Consider the following 18,209-nt stretch of genomic DNA (forward strand, 5'->3'; position numbering starts at 1 on the left):
AGCCTATCACTTTTTTTTTTACATAACTTTTTTCTTTCACGGCCTGAGAGGCGGGGCGCTCCCCCCCGGCCAGAACTTTGGTGGGGAGGGATGGGGCACCTCCTCCCTGGCCAGAATTTCGGCGGGGAGGGGCGGGCGCCTCCCCACCCATCAAGAATTTTGGGGGGAGGACCGGATCGCCTCCTCCCCCATTGAGGATTCCGGGGAGAGGGACGGAACGCTTCCCCCCCCACCATGAACAGAATCCATGAAAAGGTAAGTGACTTTCATACGTCCCTACCTGCTGCTCTCTGAATGGTCATTTGGGGCCCTGGACTTCAGCTCCATGGTCCAGCCCTAGCTGAACCACTGCATGAGGGTGGAGTATAGGGACACACTTGCAGGCACTGGCCCCTCAGTCATGTTCCTTTAGATAGGTTCCTCATGCAATTTAGAACCCTGATCTCTTTCTCCTTTAAAGAAGGGGGAAAACATTTAGGGTGCAATCCTATGCTTGGCCGAACATCAGGAAAAACTTCCTGACTGTTAGAACAATGAGACAATGGAACCAATGACCTAGGGAGGTGGTGGGCTCTCCCACCCTGGAGGTATTCAAGACGAGGCTGGACAGCCATCTGTCGGGGATGCTCTGACTTGGATTCTTGCACTGAGCAGGGGGTTGGAGTCGATGGCCTTGTAGGCCCCTTCCAACCCTGCTATTGCAGGGACTGAAGGGAGATTGGATAGCACTCTTCAAGGACTTGAAAGGTTGTCACAGAGAGGAAGGCCAGGATCTCTTCTCGATCATCCCAGAGTGCAGGACACGGAATCATGGGCTCAAGTTACAGGAAGCCAGATTCCGGCTGAACATCAGGAAAACCTTCCCGACTGTTAGAGCCATTCAATAATGGAACCAATGACCTAGGGAGGCGGTGGGCTCTCCCACCCTGGAGGCATTCAAGACGAGGCTGGACAGCCATCTGTCGGGGATGCTCTGGCTTGGATTCCTGCATTGAGCAGGGGGTTGGACTCGATGGCCTTGTAGGCCCCATCCAACCCTACTATTCTATGATTTTATGTTGGGACAGAAAAAAGTCCTACAACTCCCAGCCTTCCCCAGCCAGCCATGCTGGATTCTGAGAACACTTATATCAGACTTTTATGTGTATCTGTGTAATATGTATGACTCATACATATGTAACCACATGCTCACTTCTTCAGGGGCAAGAATCTGGATGTATTTTCATGTCACAACCATGGTCATAACAAGGCAGTTGAGATCCAAAGACGTAACATTTTTGGTGCAGGTAAAACATAAATTGTGGAATGATAAAAGTACAAGACAATTTTCAACCATTTGCACTCTTGCAGGTAATGTTAGCATGTTTTAGGATGTAAAGAACTCCAATCAGAATTGTGAGAAATATAACCTTATCTTTGGCACCGTACTTCAAAAATTAAAAACACATACATGGTAATAAAGCCACTGGTTGTTTTGTTTTTAATAACAACTACTACACACAACTGTTGGTGATTCCAGTGGGGAAGTTTGACACAAGGTTGCTCTGGAATTTTTACTTCATGATGTAATTCCCTAATGTACCCCCATGAAGAGACAGTAGTAAAAGCTAATGAAAATGTTTTCTCATCCTGCCCAACTCTTCTGTTCTGCTTCCAATTCTGCTGTAAAACACATTAGTTTCCATTGGCAAATTCTCTAATGAATTGGTCATTTTATACAGCAACAGCAGTTGTTAAGCAGGTTGTTATAAAAAGGGTCCATATACCACTGTAGTCTATTGAGGTGCAAGCCTGTCTGTTTTCTAAATGGGTTGCACAAATTTGGGGTGCAGGCAGGCAGAGAAGGGCAGGTTTCTACTAATGATAGCAGCCCTCTCCCCTTACAGGAAAATATTGAGTGTTGGGGGGGGGGTGTCAAAATGGCTGACCCTTCACTTCCTCTCTGAAGCAATTTTGGATGGGGAAGTGATTCAGAGCTCTGTCTGATCTCAATTTTTCCTCCCTTCCCCCCAAGGTCAATTCAGAAGGGAAGGAAAGGCTCAGCCTCCCTTCTCAGGTGTCCAGTGGGTGCATGGATTGGTTTTCCCTAGAGTTCACCACCACCCTGTAAATTTCATATGCTTGCCACATGTATACATATGCATACATAAATGGGGTTCAACAGCTAGTTGAGAATCAACTTTGGGTCAAGTATGATACTTGGGTGGTTCATGCATGCCCTGCATTGCCAAGCCAAACAACAAACAAATTCCAGGGTGTGTGTGTGTGTGGGGGGGGAGTGATACTGAGGGTCTTATCACCAGACCTCTGAGGAATACACTGGATGTTGTTTTAGACTGCTACCTATTTTGTATCAAGGAACCAGTGCCTGAGATTGTTTTTTTCCTCCTTCTTGCCAATCCCTTTTCTTTTTGTGTCATGCCTTTTAGCTGGTAAACCTGTCTTGTTACTGACCTTTGGGAGCTTTTTCTGGCAGAAGACCAGGGTAAAAAACCTTCAAATAGATTCCTGCCTTGAGCAGGGGGTTGGACTGGATGGTCTTATAGGCCTCTTCCAACCCTACTATTATATGATTCTTTGATTCTATGAAATAAATTGTACACCATGGGTGGGGAGACTTTTCCACTGAGGTCCACATTACCTCATGCCTAACCTTTGGGGCGAGGCATATGTCAGCTCTGTACATCGCCAAAGCAAAAGGTGGGCACGGCCACCTCACATCCCCTTTCTTACACCCCACCCCACTCATCCACAACCCCCTTCTCTCTCTCTCTCTCTCTCTCTCTCACACACACACACACACACACACACACACTCATATGAGCACCCCTACTCTCCCTCTCTCTCTCCCTCTCCCTTCCCCCCTCTCTCTCTCACACACACTCATATGAACACCCCTACTCTCACTCTCTTCCTCCCCCCTCTCTCACACACACTCATACGAACACCCCTACTCTCCCTCTCTCTCTCCCTCCCCCCTCTCTCTCTCACACACAAAGATCCCCCACGCACGCACCCCCCACACAGACAGCATTGAAAAAAGCCTGCCATTTTTCCATGTGCAGGATGATAATTTTTTTGGGGGGAGAGGGTTGCTTCATGTAGGGAGGCAAATGTTAATAGGTGGCTAAGACAAACAGTTCTCACTCTAGCAAGGTATGGAGGGGCGAGGAATCAACTGCAAGCCGTTTCCCCTTAATGCCGAACCTCCAGCCTACATCTGTGTGACTCTGCATTCTTCTCTCAGGAGGGCTTCACAAGCTAGAGTTACTTGAGGGTTTCTCCAGTACCCCTCTAAACTTCCACCACAGTGTTTGTGTCTATATGGATGCAATGCTTACATTTCACTGGCTTGGAATGAGAAGGCCATGTGTAATCTCCTGGAACTAGGTTGTTGATGTCCTGCTTCTTCAGCTATCTGAAATATATATAAAAAAACCCCACTTAAATGATCACTGTTCTAAAGCATCTCTTCCTCCCCACCCCCAAATTAAGGTGTTCCCCCCCCCCCGCAATAAATAAGATTTGTAAGAGTTTTCTGGAAATCAAATTTGTGTGTGTGTGTGTGTGTATATGTATGTGTGTCTATATGTATATGTATATGTATTCATCTTCTCTGCTAGTCTTTCAAATTAAAACTGGGCTGCTTTTAATTCATTTTGGGGTTCGTGTATGAAGGCAAAAAAAGCCCAACATATACATCTTGGGTTGAGGAGACAAAGCATGAAGAATTATTTGAGGCACTTACTCCCCCCCCCCCGACACACACACACTTTTCTCTCTCTCTCTTTTTAACAGTAAATAAAACAATACCTGATGTGGTGGTGCCAACTCATCCTTGCCTCGAAATGTATAGTAATAGTGCTGCTCACCCCTGTGGTTGGGGAAAGGCCTAATGTCCCCCCCCCCAATCTTCTGTCCCAATCCTTCATCCCTCCCCCCATGGTTGATATTTAGGAAAATAAAATACTAAGCACGTTAAACGCATCCATGCATTTTTAAAATCTTATCTAAGTTGGCCCCGAGGGAGGTGAAAAATGGCATCCCTGAATAAACACTGAGAAAACCAGCAGAATATGGGAAAGGAACAGAAGAATAGAGACACAACTGCGCAGACAAGGATCTGATTTAAGACACTAACTTTCCAGAGTAAAGTACATTTATTTGCCTTGAAGTCCAACTGATCTCAATTAATCTTGCTTCCAAATATGTGTGCATACATTGGACTGCAGATTTAAAGCTGACCAAAGACCAGGTGGGGGTGTCAGCTTTCCCTGGGGCAGTGAAAAGACAAAGGGCATTTTTGAAGCCTCGTAAATTCTCAACCTGACCTTGCTCATTCTAGGAAACAATACTGAAAATATAATGTGGTTTGGTAATTTGATGGCATGCCCTCACCTGCAATGCAGGGCTTGTTCTGGTCACCTGCCTCATAAATTACGGAGAGGTATGGGAAGGAATGCCCAGAAAGGTGCAGAAAAATAACTTGAAGGGATGGAGAGTTCTTTTTCCCATGCAGAGGGAAGCAGCAACTGGCCACACTTCTATTATTTTATGAGTCAATAAAGCCCTGGAGAATTGCAGTGAATAGTATAGAGAGACTGGGCATTCCTATACAAATGAACCTGGTAGTAAGTCTAATTGAACTCAGTGGGACTTATTTCTGATAGATATGCATAGGACTGTGAGGTAAACTCATCACAGTATTATGAACCAGTGTAGTGCAGTGGTGTAGTGTACAAGGATTAGGGATACTAAGGTTCAGATTCCGTCTTAGCCATGAAACACACCGGATAACCTTGGGTTGGTCAACCTCACAGGACTATCGTGAGGATCAACGGGATGGTCAAACCATGTATACTATCCTCAGCTCCTAGGGGAAGGGTGGTATGTAATAAATACTTTTTTTAAAAAAAAAAAGCCTGGAATTGGAATATTGTCATACAGAACATAAACAGAAGAGGGTCTATTCATATGAAAATAGGGAATTTGCTGTCACAAGATGGCCACCAACTTGGAAGGCTTCAAAAGGGTTGGCCATTATGGGTGGAAAGGATGCTGGATTAGACAGGCCTTTGGTCTGATTCAGAAGGGCTTGTTATGCTCAAACGCTTCTCCTAATCTGTTAACCAGCTTGTAGTTCTCCACAAGAGAAAGCTAAACTCACCACTCCTAAGTGAAATCACTTTTAGGTTAGTTGAGGACCCGGGTAGGGATGCTTGAGGAATCCAGTCTTTGTGAATTCCAATATGAACTGACCAGACTGACCTGCAGATCAGAATTCAGGATTATATCCAATGGGTTGTATCCAGTGTTAGTCTAACTTTAGTCCATTTCAGTGGGTCTACCATAAGTAGGAGAAACATAATATACAACCCTTAGTTCTTCACTGGCATTTGCATTTTCTGAATAGTCTGACACAGTTCTCAAAATGCATTTTTTTAAAAAAAATGAGTGAGAAAAATATGTTTAAAGATATGTATTCAAATATTAATTTCTGTGTGTGTGTTTTAAAAATAAAATGAAATAGCAGATTAATGCAGAAACGGGCAGAACTGATTAATGAGTAAAACACATGTGAAAGTGACACAGACCAGAAATAAACTATTAGTCCATTCCTAGGCCTGAAATGGTACCTTTCCAATATGACTCCTTTTCATATGACGTGGGCCTAGTAAGCTCTCTCTCTATATATTTGAGTTTTCTTGGACACATTTTTGCAATCTTTATTGCAAATCAAAGGCAAATGGGATCAAAAGGAGCAAGTTTTATAATTTCAGATACCCAACAGCAGTATATTCTTAGGCATGCTCCTAAATATACAATAACCTCTAATTTGGAGGAAAGCTGAGACTGAGTAAGTTATATGGGATAAATATGAGGTGCTAGACATGGGAATAAAGTAATACCAATTATATACACTGAGGTTGTCCTGTCATAAAATATAGCAACTATGGGCAAAAACATTCAGATTAATAAGAAATGTAACCAGTTATGACTTACCATGGAACTTTTGGTTCTTTTGTTGGAATATGTTCAAAGTTTCTGTTAAAAAAGATTTGGAGCCAGTTACAAATATTTTGACACCGGTCAGAATTTAATTTTTTTGTCAAGATGGAAAACTAATATACCAACTGGAAGAGAATTCATTTGAAAAGATGTAGCTGGCAAATCTAGTAAGACCCAGTAATGGTACATATACACATAATTTAGGGTGCAATCCTATGGCTGCTAGTCAGAAGCTAGAAGGCCATAGGATGGGTCGGTTCCCAGGAACCGACCGCGGAGCCCACACTCCAAGGTTGGTTCCCTGAGAACTGACCTCCACCCCCTATGTGCTCCATTGTCCTCTCACTCTCATAAGACTATCATGGAGCAGCGAAAACAGGGCATTCCTGAGGGCGGTCTGGGGCTGGGGGGCCGGAAGTGCCTTTCTGATGCTTCCTATGCATCGCCCAGCTTCTGCCGCCCTGCTCTGAATCCCCGCAGCTGCTAGACAGCCAAAATCAGCTGTCTAACCACGAATTCAGGGCGGCTGAAGCACGGAGGGAATGATCCCCTCCACGCTGCTCCTGCCCTGCATTGGATAGGCGGTCACCTCTGAGTTCAGAAGCAGCCACCTATCCCAATAGGATTGCACCCTTAACTGTGGGGTAAGATTCTTACCGTAAGAATAGCTGGGCAGAGCAAAAACAGTCCTCTTAGGATTCCTTAGAGTTTGATTTAATGTGAATGATTGTTTTGATTTAGTATCAGTGATAGTTTTGAAAATAGCTGTATGAGCACAATCTATAGAAAACTGGATTTTACAAAGGAAGAATATATGCTACAGCCTTCCTTGCTCACGCACACCACTGCCATCCTTCAGTGAACCCTGGGTCACAGATTTTGCAGGTTCTCATCATGCTTCAAAAATGTGCAGTCCTTTTTGACCAGAGACTGCAGCAAAGAAAATGAGCATATGTACCTCCAGGCAATGATTGAAACATCATCACAGTGCCTTCAAGGGCAAAATCCTATGCATGTTTAGACAGAGAAAAGGCCTATGACTCTCAGCATTCCCCAGCCAGCCATGCAGGCCTTTTTCTCTGTCCAAACATGCATAGGATTCTGCCCTAAATCACTGAAAAAGTCTTGTTAACTGAGCCGCACTTCCCTGAGCGATAAGAAGTCCTCGGGGGTAGCATGACAGCACTCAGTTCCATTTGGATAAGAGAGCACTTATGTCATCTTCTAATATACATGGAGAGAAAGAATAGTGAAGGCAAATACATTCCTATAAGCAGGTACAGCACTGCCATAAACCCTGAATTTGATACCCAGAGAGTACAGCCACACCCCAGTTTCAGCTGACTCCAGCTAGAACTCCCAGCATCCACCCGAAAACTGAAAACTGCTTCTTTTGTCTTTGTTCTCCTACCAGCTGAAAGCTGTCACAGTCCCCAAGCTTTGATGGACATTATGTTGCGACGACTGGAGAGGGATTCTTCACCATCCAAGAAAATAAACATGCTTGTATTAAATTCCCGATCTTCCAGCAAGCAGCACATTAGGTAAAATCATCATGATAGACCTACTCACAGTTATCATAATGGCTCAAATGCATAACACCTTCATCAGTATCCAGCCCTTACCCACCTCAGTAGAGTGGAATTGGCTTGAGTCATGGCAGTTTACACCCACTTTTTTTAAAAAAAATCTCTACGGCTCTCTCCTCTTCCTTGAATTGGCTAGTTAGGGCTTGTTTTCCTTCCTTCAGTGCTTCTAGCCAACCAGGGATCATGTAGTGAAGACAGTAATTTCACAACAATAAAACAGTGACATCACTAAAGGCAAAGAAACCCAATTCAGAGTGAGGACAATGTTTCCTGCGTTACACCTCTGCTCCCTTCTGATATTGCCTCTACCTAGTAATAACCAATAAGGAGGGTGCTTTTAGCCATTGCCAAAACAATTGCTGAAAAAATACCCCCCTTACCCCATTTTGTCTCAGCCTCAGTTATAACGTGGACTTTCACTTCATTTTCCTGAGCCAGGATTCAGTCCTCTCCTTCAAGAAGCAATGGACAACGTATCATGACGTGTTGCACACTACCAGGAGTGCCACATCAGGGATAAATCTTGGCTCTCTTCAGAAGTTCTTCCATGCATTCTGTGAGGTGAATGGAGGGGAAAGAGGCCCCATCCCAAAGCCATGTGTCCCCTGCCTCTGCCCCCAACGTCTGTGTGTTTGGCAGAAATTTGAAGGGGGCATTGATGCATGTACATATAGGGTTCCCCTTCAGACCTTCACCAAACTTGCAGAGTCTGGGGGCATTTCCAAGTTGGGGGCAGGGCCAGCAGGGCCAACTTTGCTCCCCAATTCACTCCTGTGGGGTGAACATGCGAATGGCTGTTCTGAATAGGTCTTTTTTCTCCACTGTTTAGGGCACATTCATTTGAAAAGGGTTCCGTTCTAGGTTTTCTCTAGCAAGCCACTTTGGCTCAAAACAAATGGCTGAGTTCAGCTTTGGTCCAGCTCGCGTGTCTTCCTTTTCTTTTTAAAGTGAGTGAGATCCAGCAGCAGAACAGTCTTCAATATAGTACACTTCCCAACGATACCTTCCATTTAATCTAGCATGGGCTTCTGGTTTCAGTGGATGCTTCTCAAGAATAGCCAGGCTAGAGATTTTCAGGTTTTAAGTGCATACGCATATGCAAGAAAAGTGCCAGGAGGGGAAAGGTTTATTGTCAAATACGAGCATGCCAAAGATTCAAGGACTCCCTCAGCTGATCAATTTGGCCATCCCATGGTTATTTATTGCTTTCTGTTACATTCTCCTCTCCATCCCGGTTCAGTTTGGTAACTGCTTTTCCCAGGGACTTTAATGTGACCCCACTATAAACCAGGAGGCCTGTTGTTTTAATCACATCAGCTTTTTCGCCATCTTGTTTGTGCCCTGCTACAAACCATCTGCCTTGAATCCTGCTTGCTCTGCTGGGGCTGCACACATCTGCCAGCCAGACTACCTTCGTACACAATTACACAATCTATCGCAAGGCTCCTTAATGGGAAACAAGTGTGACAATGACGAGCCTCTCTCCCTCCCTCCCTCCCTCTCTCCCTCTCTCTCTCTCTCTCTCTCTCTCTCTCTCTCTCTCCCCCTCTCTCTCTCCCTCCCCCCTCTCTCTCCCCCTCTTGCTCTCCCCCCCTCTCTTTTAAAACCACAGAGTAAAATCATTCTAATAGGGATGAAGCTTGATAGATCCGCCCAGGTGTAGGTGAAATGACAGAGCATCAGAAAGCGGGGGGGGGGGGGAGTTAATACATTACTGTCCTTTAATGCTGAAGTTCAGTACTGTGTCCTGAATGGTTGTCTAGCAGCAGTGTCATGGATATCTCTCTGCACCATTTTTCAAAAAGTCAATAAGCCTCTTCCGATTGATATGTACAACTAATTTAGAACACAACCTGGATGTAGGTGAGAACCACAGAGAGTTGCCTTTTCTGCTTAGCACCCAAACCCAGCACATACAGTAAGTAGAAAATTTGCTTCTTCATCTTTCTTTCTTTCTTTCTTTCTTTCTTTCTTTCTTTCTTTACTTGGGAATTAATTAAAGGTGTTTGCATTTGGAGTGAAACCTCTGAAGACCGTTGCTGTGATGAAGCGGAATAAAGGTTGCATCGCTGGTCCCTAGTGGGCTTCTCGTTGTTTCATTTACACAGTGGCTTGGCATAATCGCTGCAGCTGAAAACGCTCAGACCAAGTTCCTTGTCTGACGGAGCTTCATAAACCAAAATGTGGCAGTGATTGTAATAGAGCTCAATGAGTTTCTGTAGCCAATTAGGTCTCTGTTCCATCCATTTTATGAGTAGCCATAATTAATGAAGCAATTTAGTTATAATAAGGCTTACTGTTATTATTATTATCATCATCATCTCCCGAAAGGGTGACTAGAAACAACCTTCTTTCAAAATGTTTGAGATTTTAGCATTTAAAAGAGCAATATGGTTCAAGCGGTTGTCGTTTCTAACATGCTATCCCTACAAATATAATTGGAATACAGCAACAAAAAATCTGAATGAAAGGACTTTTAGAGAGTACACCGATCATCAATCTGAAATACAACAAATAAAAAAATTGCTTGTCCAAGAACCAAGAAGACGCATATTAAAACCAGATGTGTGGAATCTCAACTTTGACTCTTTGGTCTTTCATGCTTGGGTTCAAGCTGCTTTTAAATTGCATTTACTTTGCATTTACAATTGTGGAATCACTGTTAAACTATGTTTGAACTTGAATGTAAGATTTCAGCTAAGCCTCACATATTCTTTGAGCCTTCTAGTTGACATGTATCTTGGTACAGACGGTGGGGGAAGGGGGACAATGTTGCTACTGCCCCAGAGATCCTGAAGGGGTCAGTAATGGATTTTTTACACATGTAAGAATGCATGTTTTCCATCCTTGCATGTTTCTAGGCCTAATAAACATGGCCACCTTCTGAATATGTGGATGTGGAGAAAGGTGAAAGCAAGCTGGATTGATTTTGCATCTTTTTTTTCTTTTCTTTTTTGAGATATGGAGACATATTTTAGATTCTTTCTTTTTTTTTCAATTTGGCCTTTATGTATTTTGGAACATTCTTTACAGTCCCGCTCTGAAGACGTGTTCTGTCAGGACTTCTGAGGGTGTGTGTCAGCATTTATGTCCCTATATTATGAAGTTATATTTGTTTCAAAAATTAGAGGCTAGAAATGTTTGATGTGCTAGTTTGGTGCGTCTTTCAACTATACAGTAGATGTGGAAGAAGGGCATCTCAACGGTAATATTTTGACTGCTGCTCTCTTTTGTCAGAAACTTCCCCCACCCCTTTGATCTTGGATAAAACCTTATTATACATTGCTTTCTACAGATTGTGGCCTTCGGGTGATACTGGCTTCTTCGTGTGTGAGGAATGACCATTGATCCTTGCTACTGATACTGAAAACAGAGCAAAGGGCTGGATGCGCCTGATCTCATCTGATCTCAGAAGCTAAGCAGGGTCAGCCCTGGTTAGTACTTGGATGGGAGACCACCTGGGAATCAGGCTTCCTGCACTGAGCAGGGGGTTGGACTTGACAGTCTTGTAGGCCCCTTCCAACCCTGTGATTCTATGATGATGAGCAAAGAGATGGATGTGCCCAATCTTGTCTGCTCTCGGAAGCTAAGCAGGGTCAGCCCTGGTTAGTACATGGATGGGAGACTGCCTGGGAATCAGGCTTCCTGCATTGAGCAGGGGGTTGGTCTTGATGGTCTTGTAGACTCCTCCCAACCCTACAATTATATGATTCTATGTAATTGCACAGTGATTTGAAGAGGACGAAATTCTGTGCAGGAAATGTAGTGAATCAAGCATCTTCTAAGGAGTGTATGTATTTGCATCTGCTGGGGCTCAGAAGCAGCCAAGGCATTACTAATCTACAGGGAGACAATCTAATTTCTGCAGTGCGTTTGGTTACAATAACACTGACATAGTATGTTTCACACATGTGTCTCCACCTTTAACTGTTTTTTTTCTGTTTGTTTGTTCTGGAGAGGAGGATGGTCTGTACTAAATAGAAAGGAAGTTTTAAAGTAGGGAGCACTGATGGTGAGTGCAAAGAATCTGATTAAATCTGGAATGGTTTTAGAATTTTTTTAAAAAAATAGTGACCGTTATAAAAGAGTAAACCTAGGTTTACTTTAAAAACTAAGCAAGCTTGCAGGTATTACTGCACATAAAATAATTGTTGTCCATGTGCATATGTATGCGCATACAATGTGAACATAGGTGAGTGGTTGTGTTGATACTGGGATATGTACAATATGTACGTGTATGTGTGTGTGTGTGTATTGCACGTCAGTATTCACAGAATTATAGACCTGCAGCATTCCAGCCCAAGCTCTTGCCAATGATGCTTCTTAACATATTAGCCTGGTTGATGATATGCACACTCAATGGGTTGGCCACACTCAATGGGTTTCCCCTGCCAGAAGTGCATGAGTATGCCACATGAACATGGCCCCCTTTCTACTAGCCTTGAAGCAGACAATGAAATCCTCTTTGTTTGTGTTGCCAGGCGTTTGGTCTGAATTGGGTTTTTACACCTGCTATTTTAATTGCTTCCATCCAGCTGAGCTTTACATTATTAGAGGCGCAATCCTAAGGGGATAGGCGGCCACCTCCGAATTTGGAGGCGACCGCCTATCCAATGCAGGGCAGGAGAAGCACGGAGGGGATTGTTCCCTCCATGTTTTTCCTGCCCTGCATTGGCCGTCTAGCTGCAGGAAGGTGGAGCGGGGCAGGGGAGGCTGCCGTATGACACATACGCCCCCTGGAACACCCTGTTTTGGCCACTCTGCGCTCCTCTTCAGAGTGTGGAGCACAAGGCTGTTCTGTGCTGCCTGCGAAGCAGCACAGAAGGGAGGAAGGTCGGTCCTCTGGGAGCTGACCTTGGAGCGCGGGGTCCGAGGTCGGTTCCTGGAAAAGCACATATCCTATGGCCATCTAGCTGCTGACTAGCAGCCATAGGATTGCTCCCTAAGTTGCTATATTTTGTTGACGTAATTTAATTTTCGTTCTAAGCCATGTTGGGGGACTTTTAGGCCAAAGGGGGAGATCTAAGTATTTTGAATAAACGAATGAATGAATAGTGATATGGACTGTTTCTTTTCCTGTTGCTATCAGTGCTCTGTGACAAGATTTCTGTATTGCCTCCTTATTGCTGACAGGTTAGAACAGCCTTCTCCAACCAGGTGTTCTCCAGATGTCTGAACTGCAACTCCCATCATTCCCAGCCAGCATAACCTTCAGTCATGCCAGGAATAATGGGAGTTGTGGTTCAGCACATCTGGAGGGCACTAGGTTGGGGAAGGCTGGGTGAAAGATAGCAAAGGTTCCAGAGGCATACGTGGAATCCAGTGCCAGTGAGTGGACATGGCTTACCAATGTTCTATCCATTAGTGCCAAACAGGAAGTCCAGGAAAGAATACCTGGAAAATGAAGTACAATGCGGTATTGAGGATTTGTGTATCCAACAGGACTCCATCCAGAAATGCTCGGCCTGTGGCTTCCCTACATTTGTAAGCTGGGTATCATGGGATATTGACAAATGCCCTGGGGCACATCCATGACCCATAAACCCCCTGATGCAGATAAGCCACTGGACCTTAGACTAGGGAGACCTGGATTCATATCTTTGCTTCCTCTTGAAGCTTGTGGTGTGGACTTCTGCCATTCAGGTTTGCCCACTTTTTCCCCTCATGACAGCCATATCCCATAACATACCTTACAGAGCCAATGCAAAACCATTTGGGTGTCTGGAGATTTTCAGCCCTTGCTGCGTGTAATTTTGCTGTTGCCAAGAAACCAATGGGACAAGAAAGGAATTTATTTCCAAGAAATAATAAGGTGTCCATAGCTAAGGTTTGACGTTTGTATTATTGCAGTGCTTGCAGATTGAAAGTTGATGGTAAGCTCCCCAGGGAAAGACCATCACTTCTTTTGTACAGCAGCTAGCACATTGCTGAAGGTTACATAGAAGCAACAAGAACAAGAGAGCATGCTCTTTATCATGTATGAGAATCTTTAAACCAGGTTCAGAGGAATAAGGCCAACAGTATAACCCATAAATTCAAGCATAAACTATGCTAGAATTTTAAATTTATGTTGTGGAGGAGGGGAGACACCCCATATTTCCCTTGACCTGCGGGACTATATTTAACATGAAGTAAATGCTTGGGTCACTGAATCACACTTAGGGTTTTTATTCTTTCCTCGCCCTTTCTTTAAACCAAAAAGAAGTTGAGAACTCTGTCCTGTGTCGGTGTTGCATAATAAAACTTGCAAAATTGGACAAATTGGCCAACAATCCTGGATGTCGTCCGAGGTTGGGGTCAAACATGTGCATGTTAAATTTCCAGACTTTAAAAGCTCAATAAATTTGAAACAGTCTTTCAGATATCAGCAAAGTACATTCACATGGTGCATATCACCAGACATGCGTCATACTTGAACACTGTATTATAATATTAGTGTTACCATCACATTTGCTTTCGAGAAAATGAAAGAAACATGTACAGTTTTGCAATGGGATTTCTACCGGAGGGCTTTCTCACTTGTTTGATTTTGGGGGGAATGCAAATGGACATGAGCATCTGGCTCATGGACACATCGTATGGAAGGGATATTATTACATTTGATTGCTTGGGTAGGCTGTGTTGTGTACATGTCCAGATGTCCACTTTTTCTGGTGCACAGTTTGGCTACAACCCAGAAAAATATGAATGCATAGGTTTGCGTTGTCAGAAAGGCAAGGATCTGAGGGAGCCCTGTGCAAATTGACTCTAAGTGCTTTCTTTTGCTTTGAATACTGTGCTGGCATGAGTGTCTGCAGAATTTTTCCAGGGGCAAGGGTAAAGCTGCAGTGTACAGCCATTTGTGGTTGTAATCTGTGTGCGTAGCATGCTCCACTACAACAACACACTGGTGCATTTTCCTTCTCTGTGCTCTTTGTTGCTTAGTGTCACATTCCATGACATTTACAAGCCCACACAGATCCTGGGAATTGAACAGCACCAATGCAGAAGAGTGTTATATTTAAAAAGCATCATGAACTCCAACAAAATGAGGGATGTGTGAACTCACCTCCGTCTGGGTTCTCCGGATGCCCGCCCAGCCCCTGCCCCTGCTTGCTGTTCACCAGACCACACTCGAGCTCCTCCCATGCTCGGCATGCTCACCCCAGCGGCTTCGTCGAGCTCTGTGGTCACCATTTTAAAAATAAAATAAAATGGCGATCGCAAAAATGTGCATGTTTTTGTATGCATGAAAATGCACATTTTGCAAATGCGCATATTCTCATGTGTGAAATGCACATTTTGTGAAGGTGCATATTTGTGTGTGTGTGAAAATGCATATTTTTAAAAACAATTCACATTTTGGTGCATATACGGATATACGCATTTGCCAAATGCGCACTTTTGCATGTGCACGAGTATGCGCATTTTTGCAATCGCCATTTTATTTCTCGAAAAATGGCAACTGCAAAGCTCGATGAGGCCACTGGGGTGAGTGCAGGCTATTTGCCAAGCATGGGCAAGGGGCGAGCAGGGGCAGGGGCTCAGTGAGCAGGGCTCGGGGGTGCAGGCAGGGGGGCAGTTCTGCTGGATTCCCAGACTGAATCAGGCACCCGTGCCATCCCTAAACAATACTTTATTTGGAGTGAGGGATAAAAAAACAAAATAGCTAGGAACAAGAAAAAACACACCCACAACCTCATAGGGATGGCATGGGCACCCAGTTGAGGCTCAAAGCCTGATGAGAAATTGCCAGCTTCCCCTGCCCCCCCTGAGTGCTAGCCCCCAAGCCCTAGTGCTTGCCTAGCTTGGGATGCACCGAGCTGTGCAAGCACATGGGCGGGCGGCCGCTCCCTTGTCGAGCGACATTTCCCACTCAAATGGCTGCTCATTCTTTTCCGCACAATTCCCATCTATGCAAATGGGGGCCTTAAAGGAGAAATGTCAACAACATTACAGGCATAGATGTGCTGCACGGGGTGGACGTAGGGTGGTCCGTCCATCCCTACAACCCCCAAAGTACAAACACAGTACTGCTGCATTAAGAATACCATATCAGATTTTTATGCTATCGCTGCCCTTATCATAACATCGACAACATCACATGACTTGCCTGGAATGCTTTTCTCCATCTTGGAAACATTGGTGAGCTCTCTCTAGAGCAGTCTTGCCTGACCTGGTGCCCTCCAGATGTTTCAGATCACAACTTCCAGCCTTCCTGACCATTGGCCGTGCTGGCTGGGGCTGATAAGAGCTGAACTCCAAAACCAGGTTGGGGAAGGCGGCTCGAGAGTCTGTGGGGGTGTATTTAGCAGTGGCTGGAGAAATGGGTACGCTTGATCAAGGTCTAGGTTCTAGAGGAGTATGGACTACTCACTTTTCTTCTCACATTGTTATCAGCCACTTTTTCGACCAGCTAACGATACAACTCGAATTTTGAACTGCAGCAATATTCTTTTGGAATTGCATATTTTGCCTGGAATTACACATTTTTAAAAAGCCCTGATAGCAGCAGAGAAGAGGGCCACTATTCTGGGTAGATCTGATGACTGAGCAGTGACAAGGCCTGGGGGAACCAGGGCTACCAAGCTAGGTAGACCTGGCCTCTGAGAAATTTTTACATCCCAGAATAGAATCATAGAATAGAAGGATTAGAAGGGGCCTATAAGACCATCGAGTCCAACCCACTGCTCAATGCAGGAATCTAAGTCAGCGCATCCCCGACAGGTGGCTGTCCAGCTTCCTCTTGAATGCCTCCAGTGTGGGAGAGCCCACCACTTCCCGAGGGAATTGGTTCCATTGTCATATTGCTCTAACAGTCAGGACATTTTTCCTGATGTTCAGCCAGAATCTGGCTTCTTGTAACTTGAGCCCATGATTCCATGTCCTGCACTCTGGGATGATGGAGAAGAGATCCTGGCCTTCCTCTCTGTGACAGCCTCTGTGACAGCCTTTTTTTGAGAAGAGTGCTATCATATCTCCCCTCAGTCTTCTCTTCTCAAGGCTAAACATGCCCAGTTATTTCAGTCTCTCCTCATTGGGCATTATTTCCAGTCCCCTGATCATCTTTGTTGCCCTCCTCTGAACCCTCTCCAGTTTCTCTGCATCCTTCTTAAAGTGTGGCACCCAGAACTGGACACAGTACTTGGCATTACTTGGCATTAAAACAGGGAATGCTCACAACAATGTATTGTTGCTGGGGAAAACCCATTTTTTCCTGCTATGAGGATTGCAGCTAACTTCAGAGGGAACAGGGAAGCCTGAATAGTGGGAGTGGCAGATGATGTAGGAATGGGCAGATTCCCTACCTTCCGGTCCATGGGGAATCTGCCCAATGGGGGGAGGTGATCTGTTCCTCCCCCCAGAATCCCCTTTGGCCGGCTCTGCTCTGTGGTGCTTCCGCAGAGCTGCCGGCCAACTCCGAAGTGCCAGCGATACAACCGCCATGCTGTATCGCTGGCTGAAGGGGACTTAACTGACTGCAGATGCAAATGGCATCCCGGATGCCATTTGCGGCTTTAAAGGCTTTAGTTTAAGGTAAATGCAATTGTAAATGGCTGCATTTAGCTTAAACTAAGACCTTTATGGCCACAAATGGCGTCCTGGATGCCATTTGCATCCAAGCTTTTCATTCACGCGATAGGCTAAGCAAATATTTGCGTAGCCTATCACGTGAAAAAACAGGGCCGCAAATGGCATCCAGGACTAAGACTAATACCTTTATGGCTGCAGATGGCATCCTGGACACCATTTGCATCCCTGTTTTACATGATAGGCTACACAAATATTTGTGTAGCCTATCGCGTGAATGAAAAGCAAGGATACAAATGGCGTCCAGGACACCAGTTGCGGCCATAAAGGTCTTAGTTTAAGCTAAATGCAGCCATTTAGGGTCGCATTTACCTTAAACTAAGGCCTTTATGGCCGCAAATGGTGTCCTGGACGCCATTTGTGTCTGCAGTCAGTCCCCTTCAGCCAGCGATACGGCATGGCTGCCATATTGCTGGAAATCCGGAGCCGAAGGATCCGTCCGAAGAGGATTCCGCGGGGCAGAGGAGGTAAGTGTTCCGTTCCGCCACGGATTCTCCGCCATCCCTACCTGAGAACCAAAAATAATGTAGGCTAAAACTGCCACTAGTCCATGCAAAGTGTTGCTAGACACTGATGGTTCCTGAGGAATGCAGCCCTGATACAGCCGCCACTCGTGACGTCCTCTAGAAACACCCAAGCTGCCTTTCCTACATGGTGTTCACCACTCTGCAGACATGTTCAGCCCCGCTCCCTTGGCACGCAGCACCACTGGAATTAGCTCCCCTTCCAACGCAAAGCCTTCAATGTTGAAGCAGGCTGCCATAACCACTTGGCAACACTTCCACATTCACCAAAATTGTCACAAACGTTCAGAGATATAATCCAGGCTTAAAATGCTGCTTGATTTCTTAGCGAAGACAGGTTCATTGTTATAGGTACTTTTTCTTTGAATGCAACGATCTCAGGTGTTTTAAAGTTTGATCTGCTTTTGGAATGCCTGCGGCCATTTCTCGAATTCCGTTTGTATGTCAGAAATTTGTTTTCAAAGTTCTCCAGCTGCAAAATCAGTGCCTAAAACTTATGAAATACTTTATATGTCTA

This window comes from Heloderma suspectum, chromosome 7 (genome assembly GCF_057233095.1).
Source record: "Heloderma suspectum isolate Gila_16-S chromosome 7, 16-S_ref, whole genome shotgun sequence".
Lineage (NCBI taxonomy): Eukaryota > Metazoa > Chordata > Lepidosauria > Squamata > Helodermatidae > Heloderma > Heloderma suspectum.